Source organism: Sus scrofa, chromosome 1, assembly GCF_000003025.6.
Source record: "Sus scrofa isolate TJ Tabasco breed Duroc chromosome 1, Sscrofa11.1, whole genome shotgun sequence".
In the NCBI taxonomy this organism is placed as follows: domain Eukaryota; kingdom Metazoa; phylum Chordata; class Mammalia; order Artiodactyla; family Suidae; genus Sus; species Sus scrofa.
This window is the reverse complement of record NC_010443.5, coordinates 262,827,827-262,850,696: the sequence shown is the minus strand read 5'-3', so window position 1 is coordinate 262,850,696 and position 22,870 is coordinate 262,827,827. Positions and strand designations below refer to the sequence as shown.

General features: G+C 39.8%; 1 pseudogene; it reads left to right on the top strand.

Annotated features, from left to right (window-relative positions):
* LOC100158065 lies at positions 1,625 to 21,405 on the top strand (annotated as a pseudogene).

The following is a 22,870-nucleotide window of genomic DNA, read 5'->3' as shown; positions in this document are numbered from 1 at the left end:
CTTTGATTACATTAGGTCCACCCAGATAATCTAGGATAATCACATATTAAAGTCAGCCTTAATAAAGCAGCCTTGAGCACCTGCACCTTAATTCTCTCTTGCCAGGTAGCCGACATATCCACAGGTTCTGGGCATGAGGATATGGACATCTTCCAGGTCTATTATTTCTGCTTCCTATAACTAACCTGCAAGTGTTGTGTTAAATGGCAGGACCACCTGATAGGGACATGAAAACTTGGGATAAAGCTAAAATCTCACTTAGTTTAACATCTTTTGATAATCATCTTTACTTTTGTTGAGGGGTATTATCATGTTCCATAGGAAGAAAATGAAATGAATTAAACATATATTTTGTATAGGTAGTTTGAGCCATTGTTATCATTTATCCTTCTCTGTGCTGACAGTAGAAAATAAGTCATATATAAATTCTCATAAAATATTTTCTCGGAGTCAGATTGGCCTTTGCTTTCCTGACATGACATGGGACCTCAGGGAACCCACAGCCACCAAAGCAGAAGGAGTTTAAATGGCATCAAGTGGAATGTACTCTTTGAGGGAAGTTGGAATGGAGACATCAGCAAGAGTCAGTGTGTTGGAGTGAGGAGGAAAAGATTGGAAATGCAGCAGAGACAAAAATTGCTCAGTTTCTTTAAGCCATGTTAACACTGTTACACTTCATCTTAAAATCAGTCGGAATACTTTGAGAGTTTTTAAACTGGGGAAATTGTTTAGGCCTTTCAAAGAGGAATATTTTTTTTTAAATCACTCTTTCATTGCAGTAGAGAGAAAGGGTTAACACAATTCAGAGTTTCTTAAGGACCCTCTCTGAAGTGGAAACAACAAAATGGATGTATATCAATTAGTGTCCTTTAACAATTACAATAACTACTTTATGTTCTTTGAAAAGTCTGCCTCCCATCTGAAATTTATTTTTTAACTTTTTTTTCATATTTTTATTTTTTATTTTTTAATTGTCCCAATACATTACTTTTTTTCTACTGTACAGAATGGTGCCTTGTTACACATTGACAAATGATTGAATTAGGAAGAAGTGGTATATATACACAATGGGATGTTAGTCATAAAAAGTGCAAAATAATGCCATTTGCAGCAACATGGATGGAAATGGAGACTCTCATACTGAGTGAAGTAAGCCAGAAAGAGAAAGAAAATAACCATATGATATCACTTATATCTGGCTGTAATATAAGGCACAAATGAACGTTTCCACAGAAAAGAAAACCATTTGAAATTTAACAGTGAGGTCACATCTTCTACAGGTTTCTGTGCAGTGGTTGATGATTTGGACTGCAAACCACCAAACATTCTTGGGGCAATAACCAGGCTGAGATATCATTTCCATGCACTAGTGCAGAGTAACACAGATGCACAAATTCAATTTTGTCATTGAACCAAGAAAAGGATGCTCTCTTTAAACTTCCCTCCTTGATAATTATTCTAATTCCCTTATGTGTCACTGTAAAGGTAATATATGAGAAATAGGTTAAGTTTCCCACTTTCCAAAGTAAAACATACATATTTTTTATCTAACTACTAAAATCAATTAATTCAGAGACATTAATATTTTCATGCATTATTAATTCCCAGCAGTGAGAAAAGCAGCATGAGGAGGGAGAACCAGAGCCATGTGTCTGAGTTACTCCTCCTGGGGCTTCCCATACAGCCAGAGCAGCAGGGTGTGTTCTTTGCCCTGTTCCTAGGCATGTACCTGACCACAGTGCTGGGGAACCTGCTCATCATCCTGCTCATCAGGCTGGATCCTCGCCTCCACACCCCCATGTACTTCTTCCTGAGCCACTTGGCCCTCACAGATGTGTCCTTTTCATCGGTCACCATCCCTAAGATGCTGAAGAACATGCAGACAAAAAACTGTCCATCTCTTATCCAGGGTGCATCTCACAGGTGTATTTTTATATACTTTTTGGTTGTGTTGATAATCTCCTCCTTGCAGTGATGGCCTATGACAGGTATGTTGCCATCTGCCACCCTCTTCACTACACCAGCATAATGAGAGAAGGACTCTGTGCCCTGCTGGTGACTGGCTGCTGGATTATCTCCTGTTCCAGTGGCCTTCTTCACACACTCCTGCTGGCCCAGAGGTCCTTCTGTGCTGACAACATCATTCCCCATTTTTTCTGTAGCCTCCCCAACCTACTCAAGCTGTCCTGCTCAGACACCTCTCTCAATGAGCTGGTCATATACACTGTAGGGGCTGCAGTTGTCATTTTCCCACTGAGTGGCATCCTGATATCTTATGGCCGCATTGGGGTCTCCATCCTGAGGGTCCCCTCTACTAAAGGGATCTGCAAAGCCTTGTCCACCTGTGGCTCCCACCTCTCTGTGGTGTCTCTCTTCTATGGGACAGTTATGGCAGTGTACTTTTCCTCCTCATCAGACCAGTCCCATGATAAGGACATCATTGCTTCCGTGATGTACACAGTGGTCACCCCCATGCTGAACCCTTTCATCTACAGCCTCAGAAACAGAGACATGACATTGGCTTTGGGGCTTCTCTTCAGAAACAGTAACATTTTAGACAAGTGAGGATAATTTAACCATGTTCTTATTTACTCACTGACTTTGTTACAAATGCCTAAAAATGTTGTGTGTAGATACCCATGTCTCTAGCACTTTTCCAACTGTCCTTCAAATGGTCATTGTTATTAGATCAATATATTTCACTTTATTCATATCTCATCCATTTATTCTTCCATAACCCCAAATATGACATTATTCACAATACAATTTCAACTTGCTGTCTTCAAAACATCAAAATCCTTTGTGTGTGTTTGTATTTAGATTTTTTTTCAATGTGTTGTATTATTATTATCTTTGGATTTTTACAGCTTTTTTGAAGTGTATATATATATATATTACATTTTATTTTGGTCATCTATCTTGGGCATTAGTTTTCTGATTTTGTACAATTTTATTTATTCAAAATATAGTTGACTTACAATGCTGTGTTAATTTTAAGTGATTTAATTATAGCAAAGTGATTCAATTATATGCATTGTTTTCTCAGAATCTTTTACCTTATATGTTATTACAAAATATTGACTATAGTTCCCTGTGCTATATGACTAGTCCTTGTTAGTAACCTATTTTAAATATAGCAGTATGTAGTGTTACTTGCAAACTCCTAATTTATCCCTTCCCATTTCCCCTTTAGTAGCCATAAGTTGTTTTCTATATCTGTAGGTTTATTTCTGATTTGTACCTAATTTCGTCTGCATTATTTTTTTGATGACACACATGAGTGATATCATATGATATTTGTCTTTGTCTGGCTTACTTTAAATTACACCCATGTTGCTGCAGATGGCATTATTTTATTATTTTTTATCTCTGAGTAATAGTCCATTGCAAGATTGTACCACATCTTCTTTATTCAATCCTCTATTGATGGACATTTATGTTGCTTCCTTGTCCTGGCTTCTTGCCTTCCAGCAACAAACATTAATTTCTAGTGTTTAGTTTTAGTAAAGTCCAGAATGCTTATCTTCTCAATGCAGTATCTAGTTAATAAAGTACTTTGGATGGTTTGCTGAAACCTAAATAAACTTTAATTAGATTGTGCCCAAAACAGTAGGTGAGCACAAAGCAGTCAATCCAATTACTAAATGTCCCTGTTCTAGGAAGACTGATTTTTTTCCCCTCTAAATTGGATTTTCATGTTGAGAAGAGTCTATAGCTATCAGATTAATTTTAACCTTGGAAAATGAGTGTTGTCTCTGCCAGAGAGGTCATTTCTAATAAGAAAAGTCTAAATATGTGAATTTATAATTTAAGCACACAAAAATATTTACCACATGATCTATTACGTGCCAGGCAATTTTCTACATTCTGGTAATACAAGTTAAAAAATGTATCCCCTGTGAGTTTACATTCCAGCATTCCTGATCCAGCTCATCCTCATCCTCTTTTTTATAGTATGTTTTAACCTTCTAACACACCATAAGCTTTACTTATGTTTAAAATTTCATTATTTCTTTGCTGGGATGAAAGTTCTATAGAACATGGTTTATACGTCTGAAATAAATGAATCCTAAGATTTTTATACATAAAAACTGTTATGAATAAAGGAGGCATAAAAAGGGGGAAACAAGAATACTGGGGGTGGGGTTCATAATTTAACATCATGTGATACAGGAAGAGCTCATTTGGAAGGTAACATCCAAACAAAGATGTTAATGAGGACTGGTAAGTGAGTCTTGGTGGTACCTTGGCAAAAGCATGGAGATTGGCACCTAGAAATACTCTGAGGTGAGATGGTTCCTTGTTATTCCAGGGACATTAAGGGGGCCTCTGTAGCAGGACAGAGTAGGAGAGGGATGGTAGGTAATAAGTTCTCTAGGGCACTTAAGGTCACAGACTGTATTAGTCAATGTTCTCCAGAGAAAAACAACAAATAAGATGTGTTTATGGGAAGGGGTATAAGACAGAGGGATTTATGGAATTCCTATTGTGATGCAAAATGTTTGGTGGCATCTATGCAGTGGTTTAAAGGATCCAGCATTGATTCAGCTGTGGCATAGGTTGAAGTTGTGGCTCAGATATGACCCCTGACCTGGAAACTTCCATACGCCAGAAGGTGGCCAAAAAGAAGGGAAAGAGAGATCAAGAGAGAGAGAGAGAAAGAAAGAGAGAGACAATGATTTATTGCAAAGAATTTGTTTATGTGATTATGGAGACTAGCAAGTGCAGTCTGTGGAGGAGGTGGGAAGCTTGGAAAACCAGGGGAAAGGTATAGTTTGAGTCTGAAGGCAGGCTGGTTACAGAAATGGTTCTTCGTTGTGGGAGATCATTCATTTTCTTAAGGCCTACAAATAATTAGATGAGGCCCACCAACTTTACGGAGAACAATCTGCTTAATTCACACTGTACTAATAGCAATTTTTTTTCCACATTTGGGGTTTATTTATTTATCTATTTATTTATTTTTATTTTTTTAAATTTTCCCACTGTACAGCAAGGGAATCAAGTTATCCTTACATGTACACATTACATTTACATTTTTCCCCCACCCTTTGTTGTGTTGCAATATGAGTATCTAGACATAGTTCTCAATGCTACTCAGCAGGATCTCTTGTAAATCTATTCTAAGTTGCATCTGATAAGCCCAAGCTCCTGATCCGCCCACTCCCTCTCCCATCAAGCAGCCACAAGACGTTTCTCCAAGTCCATGATTTTCTTTTCTGTGGAGTTGTTCATTTGTCTGGATATTAGATTCCAGTTGAAAGTGATAGCGTATGGTATTTGTCTTTGTCTTTCTGATTCATTTCACTCAGGATGAGAGTCTCTAGTTCCATCCATGTTGCTGCAAATGGCATTATGTCATTCTTTTTTATGGCTGAGTAGTATTCCATTGTGTATATATACCACCTCTTCCTAATCCAATCCTCTGTGGATGGGCATTTAGGTTGTTTCCATGTCCTGGCTATTGTGAATAGTGCTGCAATGAACATGCGGGTGCATGTGTCTCTTTTAAGTAGAGTTTTGTCCAGATATATGCCCAAGAGTGGGATTGTGGGGTCATATGTAAGTTCTATGTATAGATATCTAAGGTATCTCCAAACTGTTCTCCATAGTGGCTATACCAGTTTACATTCCACTAGCAGTGCAGGATGGTTCCCTTTTCTCCACACCCCTCCAACACTTGTTATTTGTGGACTTATGAATGATGGCCATTCTGACTGGTGTGAGGTGGTATCTCATGGTAGTTTTGATTTGCATTTCTCTTATAATCAGTGATGTTGAGCATGTTTTCATGTGTTTGCTGGCCATCTGTATATCTTCCTTGGAGAACAGTCTATTCAGGTCTTTTGCCCATTTCTCCATTGGTTGATTGGCTTTTTTGCTGTTGAGTTGTATAAGTTGCTTATATATTCTAGAGATTAAGCCCTTGTCAGTTGCATCATTTGAAACTATTTTCTCCCATTCTGAAAGTTGTCTTTTTGTTTTCTTTTGGGTTTCCCTTGCTGTGCAAAGCTTTTCAGTTTGATGAGGTCCCATGGGTTTATTTCTGCTCTTATTTCTATTGCTTTGGGAGACTGACCTGAGAAAATATTCATGAGGTTGATGTCAGAGAGTGTTTTGCCTATGTTCTCTTCTAGGAGTTTGATGGTGTCCTGTCGTATATTTAAGTCTTTCAGCCATTTTGAGTTTATTTTTGTGCATGGTGTGAGGGTGTGTTCTAGTTTCATTGCTTTGCATGCTGCTGTCCAGGTTTCCCAGCAATGCTTGCTGAATAGACTTTCTTTTTCCCATTTTATGTTCTTGCCTCCCTTGTCAAAGAATAATTGACCATAGGTGTCAGGGTTTATTTCTGGATTCTCTCTTCTGTTCCATTGTTCTGTCTGTCTGTTTTGATCCCCGAACCACAGTGTTTTGATGACTGTGGCTTTGTAGTATTTCTTCAAGTCTGGGAGAGTCATGCATCCTGCTTAGTTTTGTTTCTCAGGATTGCTGTGGCGATTCTGGGTCTTTTGTTGTTCCATATAAATTTTTGGATTGTTTGTTCTAGTTCTGTGAAAAATATCCAGGGTCATTTGGTAGGGATTGCATTGAATTTGTAGGTTGCTTTGGGTAATATGGCCATTTTTACAATATTGATTTTTCCAATCAAGGAATATGGAATATTTTTAAATTTCTTCACAACTTCTTTGATTTCTTTGATTAAATTTTTATCGTTCTCAGCATATAGGTCCCTTACCTCTTTGGTCAGGTGTATTCCGAGGTATTTGATTTTTTGAGGTGCAATTTTAAAAGGTATTGTATTTTTGTATTCCTTTTCTAATCTTTCATTGAGGGTATACAGAAATGCGACTGACTTCTGAATGTTAATGTTATAGCCTGCTACTTTGCTGAATTGATTAATCAGTTCAAGTAGTTTTTGGGTTGAGTCCTTTGGGTTTTCAATATATAGTATTATGTCATCTGCATACAGTGACAGTTTTATCTCTTCTCTTCCTATATGGATGCCTTTTATTTTTTTGTTTGTCTAATTGCTGTGGCTAGGACTTCCAAAACTATGTTGAAGAGCAGTGGTGAGAGTGGGCATCCCTATCTTGTTCCAGATTTGAGTGAGAAGGCTTTCAGTTTTTCCCCATTGAGTATTATATTTGGTGTGGGTTTATCATAAATGGCTTTGATTATGTTCAGGAATGTTCCCTCTATACCCACTTTGGCGAGGGTCTTGATCATGAATGGATGTTGGACTTTGTCACCTGTTTTTTCTGCATCTATTGAGATGATCATATGATTTTTGACTTTTTTTTTTGTTAATGTGGTGTATGATGCTGATTGATTTGCATATGTTGACCCATCCTTGTGAACCTGGGATGAACCCAACCTGGTCATGGTGAATGATCTTTTTGATATGTTGTTGGATTCGGTCGGCTAAGATTTTGTTGAGAATTTTTGCATGTGAATGCATCACAGATATTGGCTGATAGTTTTATATTTGTGGTATATTTGTCTGGTTTTGGAATGAGGGTGATGGTGGCCTCATAGAATGTCTTTGGGAGTATTCCTTCTTCTTCCACCTTTTGAAAGAGTTTAAGGAGGTTGGGCACCAGTTCCTCTTTATATGTTTGATAGAATTCGCCTGTGAAGCCATCTGGTCCTGGACTTTTATATGTAGGGAGTGTTTTTATGACCCTTCAATTTCATTTCTAGTGATAGGTCTGTTCAGTTGGTCTGTTTCTTCTTGATTCAGATTTGGCAGGCTGCAAGATTCTAGAAAAGTGTCCATTTCTTCCAGATTGTCAAACTTGTTGCCGTTAGTTGTTCATAGTATTCTCTTATGGTTTTTGGTATTTCTGCCGTATCCGTTGTGATTTCTCCTTTTTCATTTATAATTTTGGTTATTTGGGTTCTTTCTCTCCTCTTTTTAGTGAGTCTGGCCAGGGGTTTGTCCATTTTGTTTACCTTTACAAAGAACCAGCTCTTGGTTTTATTAATTTTCTCTGTTGTTTTTTGAGTCTCTATTTTATTGATTTCTTCTTTGATCTTTATCATTTCCTTCCTTCTGCTGACATTAGGCCATTTTTGTTCTTCTTTTTCTAATTCCTTTTGGTGGAGGGTTAAGTTGTCCATTTGGGATCTTTCTTCTTTTTGGAGAAAGGCCTGTATTGCTATACATTTCCCTCTGAGCACTGCTTTTGCACCATCCCATAGATTTTGATAGGTTGTGTCTTCATTATCGTTTGTCTCAAGGTATTTTTTAAGTTCCTTCTTGATTTCCTCATTGACCCATTGGTTTTTAGTAGCATGTTGTTTAGTCTCCATGTAGTAGGTTTTTTCTCTTTCCATTTCCCATGGTTGATTTCTCGTTTCATGGCATTGTGGTCAGAGAAGCTACTTGAGATAATTTCTATGCTCCTAAATTTATTGAGGTTAGCTTTGTGTCCCCATATGTGGTCGATTCTTGAGAATGTTCCATGTGCACTTGAGAAGAAGGTGTATTCTGATTTTTTTGGATGTAGTGTCCTAAAGATATTAATTAAGTCTACCTTTTCTGTTGTTTCCTTTAGAATCTCTGTCGCTTTATTGGTTTTCTGTCTAGAGGATTTGTCCATTGATGTGAGGGGGGTATTAAGGTCTCCTACTATGATTGTATTCCCATCAATTTCTCCCTTTATGTCTGTTAATATTTGTTGTATGTATCTGGGTGCTCCTGTATCTGGGGCATATATGTTGACGATAGTAACATCCTCTCCTTGGATGGATCCCTTAATCAATAAATAGTGTCCTTCTTTGTCTTTCTTAATGTCTGTTGTTTTAAAGTATATTTTGTCTGATATGAGTATTGCAACTCCTGCTTTTCAGTCATGTCTATTGGCGTGGAATATTTTTCCCCACCCTTTCACTTTCAGTCTATATGCATGCTTTGTCCTAAGGTGAGTTTCTCGTAGGCAGCATATTGAAGGCTTTTGCCTTTTTATCCACTCAGCCACTCTGTGTCTTTTGATTGGAGCATTCAGTCCATTAGCATTTAAGGTCATAATTGATAGATGATTATTTATTGCCATTTGAACCGCGTGTTCCAGTTGATTGTATGGTTCGCCGGTCTTCCCTTCATTTTTTTTTTTTTTTTTTTTTTTTTTTTTTTGTTGGAATAGTCTCCGGTTATTACCTGCTTGAGTTTTTTTTTTTTTTTTTTTTTCATTTTTTGCAAATGCAATATTTGGTTTTGGCTTGTGGTTGCCCTGTTTTTTAAGTATGCTAAGCCCTTCCTATAATTGTGTATTTTAGCCTGATGGTTCTCTAGATTCAATCACTTCATTACTATATTACATGTAAGAAGAGAAACATAAAACAAACAAAAAAATGGTCTATTTGTTTCCTAATATTCCTTGCCCACACGTTATGATATTGATGACTCTTTTTTTTCATTTTCATTTTATTTTGTTCGAAACATGTTCATGATTAAATCTGTATGTTGTCTTATTTGAGTGACTGCTCTCTGATAGTATTTTCCTCAGTCCTAGTTCTTCCTCTTCTTCTTTTCTTCTTTTACTTTTTTCTTCCCTTTCTTTCCTTCTTTTCTTTTTGGATTAGAGAATCCCTTTCAGTATTTCTTTTAGCCTGGGTTTTGTATTGCTCTATTCTTTTAGTTTTTGTTTGTTGGAAAATATTTTATTCCTCCTTCTATTTTAAATGATATTCTTGCTGGATAGAGTATTCTAGGTTGCATATTTTCTCCTTTCAGCACTTTAAATATCTCTTGCCATTCCCTCCTGGCCTGTAGTGTTTCTGTAGAGAAATCAGCTGATAATCTTATGGGGGTTCCCTTGTAGGTAACATTCTGTTTTTCTCTTGCTGCCCTGAGGATCCTCTCTTTATCACTAACTTTTGCCATTTTTATTACAATGTGTCTTGGTGTGGGTCTATTTGAGTTCAATTTGTTTGGGGCCCTCTGTGGTTCCTGTATCTTGAACTCAATATCCTTTAGATTTTCGAAGATTCCAGTGATAATTTCTTCAAATATATTTTCCATTCCCTTATCTTTTTCTACTCCTTCTGGAATTCCTATTATGTGTAGATTGGCCCGCTTTATATTATCCCATATGTCTCTTATATTGCTTTCCTGTTTTTGATTTGGTTTTTTGTCTGCTGACCTAATTGGGTGATTTCCATTATTCTATCTTCCATATCACTGATTCGTTCTTCTGCATTATTCATTCTGTTTTTTACTGCTCTTAGTCCTGTTTATATCTCTGCAAATGAATGCTCTAGTTTTTCTTGGCTCCTCCTTATATTTTCTAGTTCCTTTCTGAGGGTGTCTGCATTAGTGTTCATATCTTCTCTTAATTCCTTCAGTATTTTCACTATTTCTCTTTTGAACTCCAGGTCTGTCAGACTGCAGAGATCTGTTTCATTGTTGACTGCTTTAGGTGAATTCGCCTGTTGGTCTGACTGGGGGTGGTTTCTGAGCTTCTTCATCTTTCTTGTTGTTTTCTTTCTCCTGAGGGAGTTGTACTCTCCGTGACCGGGCAGTGTTTGCCCTGTCACTGCCATGGAATGTTTCCTGAGGGCTGGTGGTGTTGCTCAGTCTTTTTTGAGGCAATGTGGCTTTTCTGGAGTGTTGATGGGGCTAACAGTGTTTCTTTGAAGCAAAGGAGGGCTTCCTGAGTGCAGACAGGACTGGGAGGTCCACACCACGATGGTAGCAGATTTCACTTGGTCATGCAGAGCTTTTTCTGGTATTTTTAGGCTGTGGGGTTCTTGCAGGGGTTGGCAGTGTTGGGCAGCTGTTCCTCAGGAGTACTGCAACCCTATGGGCTGGAGCCGCTATCTGGGTCACTGAGAACCCAAGAGGCTCTTCCCCAGGGCAGCCCAACTTAGAAGGACGGTCTGAGAATCTAGGCAGATATTTTCCCAGTTTGGCCAAGCTTGTTGTAGCTTTTCTGGGCTTCAGGGGGTCCTGCAGAAATCTGGCACTCCTGTGCAGCTGTTCCGTGAGAGTTCTCCACTCCCCAAGGGCTAGGGTATCTAGCTGGGCTGCTGCAAACCCAAGAGGCTCTTCCCCAACTTGGAAGGACTATCCGAGAATTAGGCAGACCTTTTCACTGCCCGGCCAGGCTTGCTGTAGCTTTTCTGGGCTGCAGGGGATCCTGCCTGGAACTGGCAGTCCTGTGCAGCTGCTCTGCAAGAGTGAAACACCCCCTGAGGGCTGGAGCAGATAGCTGGGCTGCTGTGAACCCAAGAGGCTCATCCCCAAGGCAGCCCGATTCAGAAGGACTGTCTGAGAATTAGGCAGATATTTTCATGGCCTGGCTAGGCTTTTTGTAGCTTTTATGGGGTGTGGGGGTCCTGCCTGGAGCTGGAAGTCCTGTGCTATTTTTCGGCAGGAGTGCAGCTCCTCCTGAGAGCTGGAGTGGCTACCCAGGCTGCTGCAAACCCAAGAGGCACTTCCCCAAGGCAACCTGACTTGGAAAGACTGTCCAAGAATTAGGCAGATCTTTTCATGGCCTGGCCATGTTTGTTGTAACTTTTCTGGGCTGCAGGAAGTCCTGCAGGGAGCAAGTAGTCCTGTGCAGCTGTTCTGTGAGAGTGTGGCACCCCTGATATCTGGGGCAGCTAGCTGGGCCACTGTGAACCCAAGAGGCTCTTCCCCAGGGCAGGCAGACTTGGAAGGACTGTCTGAGAATTAGGCAGATCTTTTCACAGCCTTCCCACACGTGTTCTAGCTTTTCTGGGCTGCAGGCCTTTTCTCGGGGGCCAGTGGTGTTTGGTGCTGCTCCGCTAGGGTGTAGCCCCTCCAAAGGGCAAGCAGGCCAGTGTAGGGACAGCCCCTGCAGTGGTAGGCTTCAGGCAATTGTTGAGGCCAGCCCTCCCAGATGGCAGGTAGCCCCAGGTCCGGCAAGTGCGTAGGGGGTGGTGGGGGTGGGGGGAGGTGATGCACTGGGTAGCACAGCTTTCTGATAGCTAGTGGGCCGGTAAGCTTGCTGTGGTGTGGGGAATATTCTATGGGGACCCACCCCTTCTCTCCCCTCCCCAACATGGGCACAGACCAGGCTCTTCTCCCAGGTTCCCTTTGATGTGGCTTTCCACTTCCCCACCCTTAGAGTATTGCTCCTTCCCTCTGTGACAGCTTTGCTTTCTAGTATCCCAGGCTTTCTCTTCCCCATCAAACTTTACAGACTGGTTTCTAGACCTCCCAAGCAGTCTCTGCTCCACCCTGCCTCCCCAGCCCTTTCCCAGGGACTATCCTCTGGAGCCAAGGTCTTGGTGCCCAGCCCCCACCCAGGCATCTCAATTTTTGGTGACTGTGTCAACAGTTCAGATGATCCGTTTGGTTCTCAATGTGCTTTTCAGAACTCCGACTTACTGCTATACTCTTCTCTGCATCTGGAGATTTCTCTGGTTTGTTTGATCTTTCCCTAGATAGGTGACTTTCCAGGGTGTGGGATCCCTTTCTCCTCCGCAGTTCCCTTTTGGGAGCTCCCATCCAGCTCAGATTCCTCTTCTCTCACTCACCTCTTTTCTCTTGTTTTACCTAGTAATGTCACGAACTTCTTGCCGTTATTGGAGTTTAGGTTCTTCTGCCAGTGATTAGTTGCTGTTCTGTGCAAGTCATTTATTCTGTAGGTGTGCTTTTTTTGTTGTGTTTGTGGGAGAGTGTGATCATGTCCCCCTACTATTCTGCCATCTTGTCCTGATTGCAATGTTAATCTCATCCACACAAATACCTTCATGGAATCATCTAGAATTGTGTTTGAGCAAATAACAAGGGACTGTAGCTTAGCCAAGTTGACACATAAAATTAATCATTATAATCAAATTTTTGATTTTCTGTGTGATTTGGGAACCTACTGGAAGGGATTCAATAGAGGAATAACATGGCCATACATGATTTTGTTATTGTTTCTCTAAAAGCACACAAATTTTTTTGAGGTGTAAGTGTCATACAATCAATGTCATATAACTAAAATATACCATTTGACTAGTTTTGTAATATATAGACCCATTAATCTATCACCACACCTATCCAGATTGTGAATTCCTGTGATGTCTACCCTCCTATCCTCTTTTTGTTCCTCCAAGGAAACAATAATCTGTTTCCATCTCATGGATTCATTTGCATCTCCTAGAAGATTACTTTGGTTGCCCCTTACAGTGTCTATTCTTTTCTTGCTTCTTTCTTTTACTCTGCATGAGCATTTTGAGATTCATTCATATTGCACTGTCTATCAATAGTTCATTTCTTTTATCCCTGAGAAGTATTCCATTGTGTGGCTATACAACAGCAATTGCATATTCATCTTTTTATAATTTTAAAAATATTATAAATTATTTTTAAATTTTGAATTATTCATTTTAATTGTAAAATTATTTCTTTTTAAAAATTATACTTATTTTTTACTCAACAATTTTTTGTTGCTGTTATTATTTTTTATTTATTATTATTTTAATACTTATTGCCCCCCAATTTTTTTCTACTGTACAGAAAGGTGACCCAGCTACACAAACATGTACATATTCTATTTTCACACATTATTGTGGTCCTCATAAGTGAATAGACATAGTTCCCAGTGCTACACAGCAGGATCTCATTGCTAATCCATTCCAAAGGCAATATTTTGTATCTATTAACCCCAAGATCCCCAACCACCCCACTCTCTCCCCCTCTCCCTTGGCAACCAAAAGTCTGTTCTCCAAGTCCATCATTTTCGTTTCTGTGTAAAAGTTCATTTGTGCCTTATATTAGATCCATATATAAGTGATATCACGTGGTATTTGCCTTTCTCTTTCAGGCTTACTTCACTCAGTATGAGAGTCTCTAGTTCCATCCATGTTGCTGTAAATGGCAGTATTTTGTTCTTTTGTATGGCCGAGTAGTATTCCATTGTGTATATATATCACTTCTTCCTAATCCAATCATCTAACAAGGGACATTTGGATTGTTTCCATGTCTTGGCTTTTGTGAATAATGGTGCAATGAACATAAGGGTGTATGTGTGTTTTTTAAGGAAAGTTTTGTCTGGATGTATGCCCAAGAGTGGGGTTGCTGGGTCATATCGTAGTACTATGTATAGTTTTCTAAGATACCTCCATACTGATCTCCAGAGTGGTTTTACCAGCTTCCATTCCCACCTGCAGTGCAGGAGGGTTCCCTTTTCTCCACAGCCCCTCCAGCACTTGTTATTTGTGGACTTATTAATGATGGCCATTCTGACTGGTGTGAGGTGGTATCTCACAGTAGTTTTGATTTGCATTTCTCTAATAATCAGGGATGTTGAACATTTTTTTATGTGTTTGTTGGCCACCTATATATCTTCCTTGGAGAAATGTCTATTCATGTCTTTTGCCCATTTTTCCATTGGTTTGTCTGCCATTTTGCTGTTGAGTTGTATAGGTTGCTTGTATAATCTAGAGATGAAGCCCTTGTCAGTTGCATCATTTGAAACTATTTTCTCCCATTCACTAAGCTGTCTTTTTGTTTACTTTTGTTGTTTCTTTTGCTGTGCAAAAGCTTGTCAGTTTGATTAGGTCTCATTGGTTTTATTTTTGCTTTTATCTTTTTAATCATTTCCCCAATACAATTTTTTTCTACTCTATAGCATGGTGACCCAGTTACATACTTTCATTTGATTTTTTTATTGATCTATAGTTCATTTACAAATTTGTTTTAGTTTCAAGTATACAGTAAAGTGATTCAGTTATACACAGAAACACACACACAAAAACACACATATATATCCTTTTCTGATTCTTTTCCCTGATTGGTTTTTTACAAAATATTGAGTGTATTTCCCTGTGCTACACAGTGAGCCCATTGATGAACTTCTGGGATATTCCTTGTTTCCAGATATAAATTAGAGCTCTTGTGATCATCGTTGTTTAAGTCTATGTATAACTATATACTTTCTTTTCCTTTGGACAAATATCTAGTCATGTGCTAGGTATATTGTATGAGAGTTCCAGTTCTACCATATCTTCAGTGATACTTGAGAGCAGCAGTCCTTTCAATTTTTCCAGTCTAATAGGTGTATAGTCGTGTAAACCAGTTTGCAGAACTGGAGCCACTTGATTGGAGGGGTATCTGGGTTTCTTGAAAAAGAATACAGTAACATTGGTACTTTTAAAACTTTTTTGGAGAGGTACACATGCAGGAAGCAGAAATAACCAGGCCAGGGATCCAACCTGCACCACAGCAGTGAAAATGCAAATTCTTAACCACTAGGTCAACAGAGGACTCCCTGAAATTCTTGAGTCTCCCTATCTCCATACCTGAAATTTTATCATAGCCCAGCACTTTTCACCATTTATCTGCCATTTTGCCTTCATAACATTTTTCTCCACACAACCCCCTTGCCCCACTTCAATGTGTGTTCTAAGAGAGGGATTTCTATTTATATTATTCTCTATTATGTCTCTAGAGAATATGTCAGCATCACTTTACTGTGAGCCTCAATGATTATTTAAGGGAATGGGTGAATAAATGAACAGATAAATTCATTCAACAGTTACCAGTCACAATTGCCTGTTGTGAGTCATAGCTCAACTCTAGTGATACAAAGACACTGACAATAAACCTTAACATTTAGTAAGCTTTCATTAGGTGCTCATTGACCCGTTCTTAAAATTAATTTGAAGAGAGCAATTATTAATTCCACTTTGGAAAAACTGAGGTTCATGGTCTTAGATAAATTGCTCAGCTATGCTCTCACAGTAGGGGAAGAACCCAGGGTTTTGTTCCAGAGTTTTATATTCAAACCCCTTCTCCTGAAAAAGGCATAGAATATATACAAAAGCCTTCTAGGAGAATGGTGAGACCTGAACATTTCTTTTTCTTTTTATGGTCACACTGGTAGCATATGTAGGCTTCTGGGCTAGGGGTCAAATTGGAGTTGCAGTGGCAGGCATATGCCACAGCTACAGCAACACTAGATGTGGGCCACATCTACAAACTACCCTGCAGCTTGCAGCAACTTGGGATCTTTAACCCACTGAGAGAGGCCAGGGATCAAACCTGCATTGTCACAGAGAATATGTCATGTCCTTGAACCACTGAATCACAATGGGAACACTGAGACATGCACATTTTAAGGGGCTTTGTGTTCTAATGAAAGCTTGTGTTGGTGTTGGGGAACCTGCACAAGCCCTTCCACTGCCTGCACCACACACTGCTGTTGGAAGAATCTGTGCTCTTGACACAGAGGCCGGGGAAATGGGGGAACTCCTGCTTATCATCAGAAGCTTGACCAGAAGCCAAGGTACCACTCATAGGGACATTTTATCCTATGAAACCAGGTGCAGCTCAGCCCCTATGGACCCTAATAATCCTCCTTCCTGATGTGCCAGGAGGGAGTTGGGCAGTTTCCCAAATGGAAAGCTTCTCTATTCAGGGCCTTGGGGGGATTCCCCCTGGGGTCTCTTTAGGGTGGAGAAAAGGAGATCTCCTTGTGCATCATTTTGAAGCTGGAGATCTGACATGAGAGTCTATACAGGTTCTGAGGCCACTGAGGTTTTCTCTTTTTCTTTTGAGCCTGGGTCTTCTAGACAAAGTGAGGATTCAGGTAACAGAATGAAGCAGAAGTTATTTGAAGTCAGAGTACAGGTAGAGCTCAGAAGGAGCCCAGAAAATTCCCTAGTCATGTATGTGTTTCTGTGTGTAAGTGTGCATATGACCATCAGAGAAGTTATGTGTATTTGTATGTGTCTGTTGTGTTGCATGAGTTTATGTGTGTATGTCTAACTGACAAACACACTAAATGCCACATACTAGTATATATAGAGGTCAGAGAAGCCTGGACATTTCCTCAGTGTGTGCTTATTCTACATGCATCTGCTGCTTGTGTGCCATGTATAAGACCTTGTGTGCTGCTTGTGATTTGAATAAGTATGACTTTTTGTGTAAACAATACCTCTTGTCTATGATGATTGACAGTTGTGTATGTGTAGCTTTGTTTTATGTGTGTATTTTTTATGAGTTTTGCATAGATTTGTGTGAAGCTGACTCACACCCTGACTGTATTTATCTGGTGAGAGTATAAGCCAGAGAAATCTATAAATATCCATTTGGCAAGGGTGCATCTGTGATACTGTGAGAGTACTTTTCTGTAACACCTTGACTTTCTTCATAAAGAAGATATAAATATTTGTGTGTGTGTGTGAGAGAGAGAGAGACAATCTCACATTTTTTACTCTCCCCTTGCCTTAGACCAAAATCCACACAGGCAACTCCACAGTAAACCTACTATGGAGACCTATTGGCATCCATTTTTCTGTGAATTGACTACTCCAGCAGGGCCCCTGCATCCTCAGTGGTTTTGACACCCTGCTTCAATTTTGGGAAAAATAGTTCAGAAACAAAATGCTCATTTCTGGGATCATGTATGTCAACAATCACATTTTTGTTTTTTCTCCACTTAATATCTTAGTTGCCTTGGGTTTGGCCCTGGTGATTCTCAGCATCCATTGCTGTTCCATGGGATCATGCTAATTGCTGACTGATCTTGTCTGTAAGTTGCTTCAGAAGCTAGGTGCATTGTAAGCACTTAGAAAATTGTATCAAATTGGTCATGGAGACCCAAAAACTTGCCTCTCCATGTCTTACTGTGCAAGGGAGAGTATTGGTATGAAGACAAGAAAATCAAGCTCATACATATTGTCTCTCTCTCAATGCCCCTGTCCTAGGTCACATAGTCCTTTTCCTCTTCACTACTGAGCAATTTCCCAGCCACTTTTTGCACACAGTGAGATGGAGTCAAAGTACCTCATCTACATTTTCCACTTCTCATCACATTGCAGCTCCTGGGTGTCATTAGGAGCTCTGGTTCTCCTGTAGGAGATCTGTGAGATCCTGGGCTAAGTCTGACCTAGAAGCTTTCAGTGATAACCCTGTGCTTGGCAGGAGGGTCAAGTGGCTGTTCTCTCCCTTTGCCCCATGAACTGAGTCAGTTAATAAACTCGAGCATGTCCATGGTTTGGAGTAAGCATCTACTGACAGATTCTTACACAATGTCAAGTTCCCCTCCCAAGCATATTTTAACATTTAACTTTAACTTTTCACCTTAGCCTCTCTACCCCCCATAGAAGGAAATGGGTGGATTCCCTCTCTAGTGAAAGATGATCAGAAATCCACCTTTGAGGGAGTTCCTGTTGTGGCTCAGTGGGTTACAAACCTGAATAGAATATGTGAGGATGCCGGTTCAATGCCTGACATTGCTCAGTGTATTAAGGATCCAGTGTTGCCATGAGCTGTGGTATAGGTTACTGAGTTGGCTTCAATTCCACATTGCTGTGTCTGTGGTGTAGTCTAACCACTACAGCTCCAATTACACCCCTAGCCTGGTAACATCCATATGCCACACTTGCAGCCCTAAATAGCAAGCGAAAGAAAGAAAGAAAGAAAGGAAGGAAGGAAGGAAGAAAGAGAGAAAGAAAGAAAGAGAGAGAGAGAGAGAAAGAGAGAGAGAGAGAGAGAGAAAATCAACCTTTGAGACCAGGTTCTACTATGCATTATCTATGTGAGATTGTTCAGGCTGTTTCACTACTACTGTTAGTAAAATGAAGGAAAAAAAAAACACTTTCTCTGCTTCCCAGACACAAATGAATATTGATACATTGAATGAAATTGAAGGTATATTAAAGCCATTGGCAAACTAAAGGGATTCAGGAATATTAGTGTGGATAGTCATCTGAGCAGGAGCACTCTTTCAAATTCTCAAACAGTTCTTCAGGTCCTACCTTTTGTCTATCTAAATAGAGGGAGAAACTGTAGGGTCATAGGATCAGAGATTTCAGTGTATTTTTAATAACATGGGAAAGAATTGTGACTACAGCAGTTACTAACTGTATAATAATTATATAATCATGCTAGTTTTTTACTTCTTCTGAGTATGCTATTAATGAAGTTTTTTTTTCTTTTTTTTTTACCTGCTGCACCTGTGGCAAATTGAAATTCCAGGCTCATGGTTGAATATGAGCCACATCTGTAACCTATGCTTTCAGCAGTTCAGTATCCTTAACCCAATGAATGAGGCCTGGGGTGGAATCTATATACTCGCATAGAAAACATTGGCCCCTTAACCCACTGAGTTAGAGCAGGAAGTCCTCCCTCCTCAGACTTTTGAAAAATTTAGTGAGGCAATAATGCAAAAATGTATTTGCCCACTTTAGTGTTCATTAACTGTCAGTTATTATCAGTGCAAAGTTCAATGTTGGGAAACAGTGCTGGTCAATCAGGTAACAGACTTCTAAGAGACACCCCAATCCTTTAGGATCTCCCCAGACCCCATCTCAGATCTCATGTGCCTTCCTAATGATGAATATCCAGATCTGAGCCCAACTTGGAAGATCAGATGTAGATGGAAATAACTGGAGGTACATGAACTGAAATAGTAATAATAAAAATGATAAGAAATAAATCTGAAGTAAGGTTTATTTCTTGGCAAGAAGATAAACTTTCATTAAGAAAAATCCACCAGGGAACTTACCCCAGTGGTAAGATATTAGCTCAGAAACTGACCTTAAGGGTGTGAGAGTTCAGGTAGTTTAACATAAATTTTAGGATAGCTTGGTCCTTTATTCTGACTACTTCATAATATTCTTTTATTAAATTCTTGAACTTAATGCTGTTTTTTTTGGGGAAAACACAGATAATATCAAAAAATATTCTATGCAATTTTTGGTGTTTATTTGATGCAGGACAGTGTTCTTAGATGCTAATGCCTAATGAATTGGAATCCTTTTGTTAGCTCTAGGAATGTGGGATATTGTCATCTTCATGTTGTAGAAGAACAACCTGACACCAAGAGATTTAGCATCCCAAGTCCTAGAGTGAGAAAGTGGTGGGACTAAAATCATAACACAGAGAATCTGGTTTTAGGTTTGCTCCTTTAGTCAGTCTTTTGTCAGGTGTTCCCTTGAGAGTGAGTATCCTGAGGGAAAGGATCCTTTATGTCGTATATATTATTCCATGTCCAGTTAGTAGCTTAGTGTTGGAAACAGGGTCAATTAAAATGAAAAAAAGAAGAATGAATTTACTGGTTTCCATAGAAAGGAATCATGTTGAGTGTTGAGGGTGTGTCACTTTATTTGGCAACACTATGTGATTAAAGAAATGAAGGTACTTATTCTTTTTCTCCACAAGAAAGTGAGAGCCCCTAGTGTGGTGGCCACAATTGCAACTTCAATGTCACTGATGTTTCCTACTCCTCTCCTTCCCCAGCAGACAGGAGAGAACCATGAGGAGGGAGAACCAGAGCAGCATATCCGAGTTCCTCCTCCTGGGCCTCCCCATCCCACCAGAGCAGCAGGGTGTGTTCTTTGCCCTGTTCCTAGGCATGTACCTGACCACCATGCTGGGAAACCTGCTCATCATCCTGCTCATCAGGCTGGACCCTCGCCTCCACACCCCCATGTACTTCTTCCTCAGCCACCTGGCCCTCACTGACATCTCCTTTTCCTCTGTAACTGTCCCTAAGATGCTGATGAACATGCAGACTCAGGATCAATCCATTCCCTATGCAGGGTGTGTAACACAAATGTATTTTTTCATGTTTTTTGCTTGTTTGGATAATTTCTTGCTCACCTCAATGGCCTATGATAGATACGTGGCAATCTGTCACCCTCTCCGCTATACCAGTATTATGAGAGGGGGACTGTGTACCTTACTAGTAACTGTATCTTGGATTCTGTCCTGTGCCAATGCCCTTTGTCACACTCTCCTCCTGGCCCAGCTGTCAATTTGTGCTGAAAACACCATCCCCAATTTCTTCTGTGACCTTGGTGCCCTTCTAAAGCTCTCCTGCTCAGACACGTCCTTCAATGATCTAGCAATTTTCATAGCAGGAGTGGCTACCATTATGCTCCCACTCCTGTGCATTTTGGTCTCTTATGGCCATATTGGGGCCACCATCCTCAAGATTCCATCCACCAAGGGCATCTGCAAAGCCTTGTCTACCTGTGGCTCCCACCTCTCTGTGGTTTTTCTCTATTATGGAACTATTATTGGGCTGTATTTGGTCCCCTCATCCAGCACCTCCAGCCATAAGGACATAGTTGCCTCTGTGATGTACACAGTGGTCACCCCATTACTGAACCCCTTCATTTACACCCTGAGGAACAGGGACATGAAGGGGGCCCTGGAGAAACTCTTCCACAAGGCACCAGTCTTGTCTTAGTGACATTTACTCATCTTTATAACAGACACATGTGGTCACATAACTCCAGATCATACACCCCTTATCTTGAGCCCAGTTTGTATAAAAGCTTAGTATATATTTGGTAACTGGATTGGATTTTGTTACAGTTATTCTTTCTTTTCCTAGCAATTCATTAGTATCAATTGTGAATTCTGAGTTGATATTATTGATTGATGTTCTTGTCTACAACGCTAAGAAATTATATACCTGGTACTACTTAATGTCTCTCTTTTTATTTCCTGGGAATTTAGTAGCTCTTTATAAAACATCTTTATTGAGGTAAAATTGTTCTATAAATGCAGCACACACTTAAAATGTTATGATTCATATTCTGAAACAGTATACCTTGTGAAATAACCTCCACAATGATTAATTAACATATTCATCACCTCCACTTATTTACCATTTTAACATATTTGTGTGTAGGGGCAAATATGATCCACCATACTAAGGTATTAAATATCAAGTGTACAATAGAATCTGGTCCGCTATAGTCATTGTGCTGTACATTTGACCTCAGGAGAACTTATTCCTTTTATATAACTGGATCATTGTCCATCATGATAGTGAAATAAGCCCAACTCAAAACAAGACAAATACGGTGTGATCTCACTTTCATGTAGAACCTGAAATAGTTAAATTCATAGAGAAGGGGATAGGATGGCAGTTGCTAGGGCCTGGGGAGGAGGACATGAATGTTGTGATGAATTGGTGGAAGCTCCAGGCTGAGCAGGCTCCTGTGGCATGGAAAGGTGCCAGAGATGGGACATGGTCAAGTAACTGTCTTTCCTTTCCTTGCTTCTCATTCAGTGATCTTTTCATATTTTGGTTGTTGGTGGTGATGATGGTGGGTCAGGAGTAGAAACTGTAGAGCAGCATATATTGCTTCAGGCACAATCAACAGCTATGAGTTCAGCTCCTCCACTTAGGGACTCAAGACTTCTTCTGGATTTTAGAAACACTGAACACTCTAATACACTGCTGTTGCCTTCACTTAGTAGTTAACTCTCAGGCTAGTTGTCTGTGGAGTATTCTGACATCATGTGTGAGTTGCTGAAAATGCCAGGTCCATCCATACTGGGAAGGAGAAAGACAAAGAAAGCACTTGTGGTCTGGAGTCTTCTGTTGCCCCTATTGAATTTGCTGTCTGTCTCTTTCAAAGTCTTCATTATTAATATCCATGAAAACCATTTCTACTCAGCATAATGATACCAGTTTTGTGTTAGGAGCCTAAGTAATTATTTCTTTTCTTCTACATCCATTAAGGGACCACATAGTTCTCTTTCTTAAGCATGTACTTAGTTAAAGATGAATGTGATCAAAACTGCTTCTGAGGCTCAGCACCACACAGCTGTAAAAGATGAGTATTTGGGAAAACAGATCTCAATGGCAGGCTGTATCTGCCAGAGTATGTGGCTTAGGGTGATTCCCTTCAATCTTCTAAATATCCCTTTATTCTTCAGTGGAAATCAAAAGCATTACAAAACATAAAATGTGTTTGATTTGAAACAAATGTGATAACTAATTTGGCTTAACATGACCCCTGACCAAGAATATAGAACTTTCGCTTTCCCTCTGTTTACCAGCATCACCTTTGTCCCATATATATGTTCATGTTTATAGCTCTGCATACAACTCTTTATGGCAACAGAGTTTTATTTCTTTTGCAGAAATTCCTAGGAGTGGAA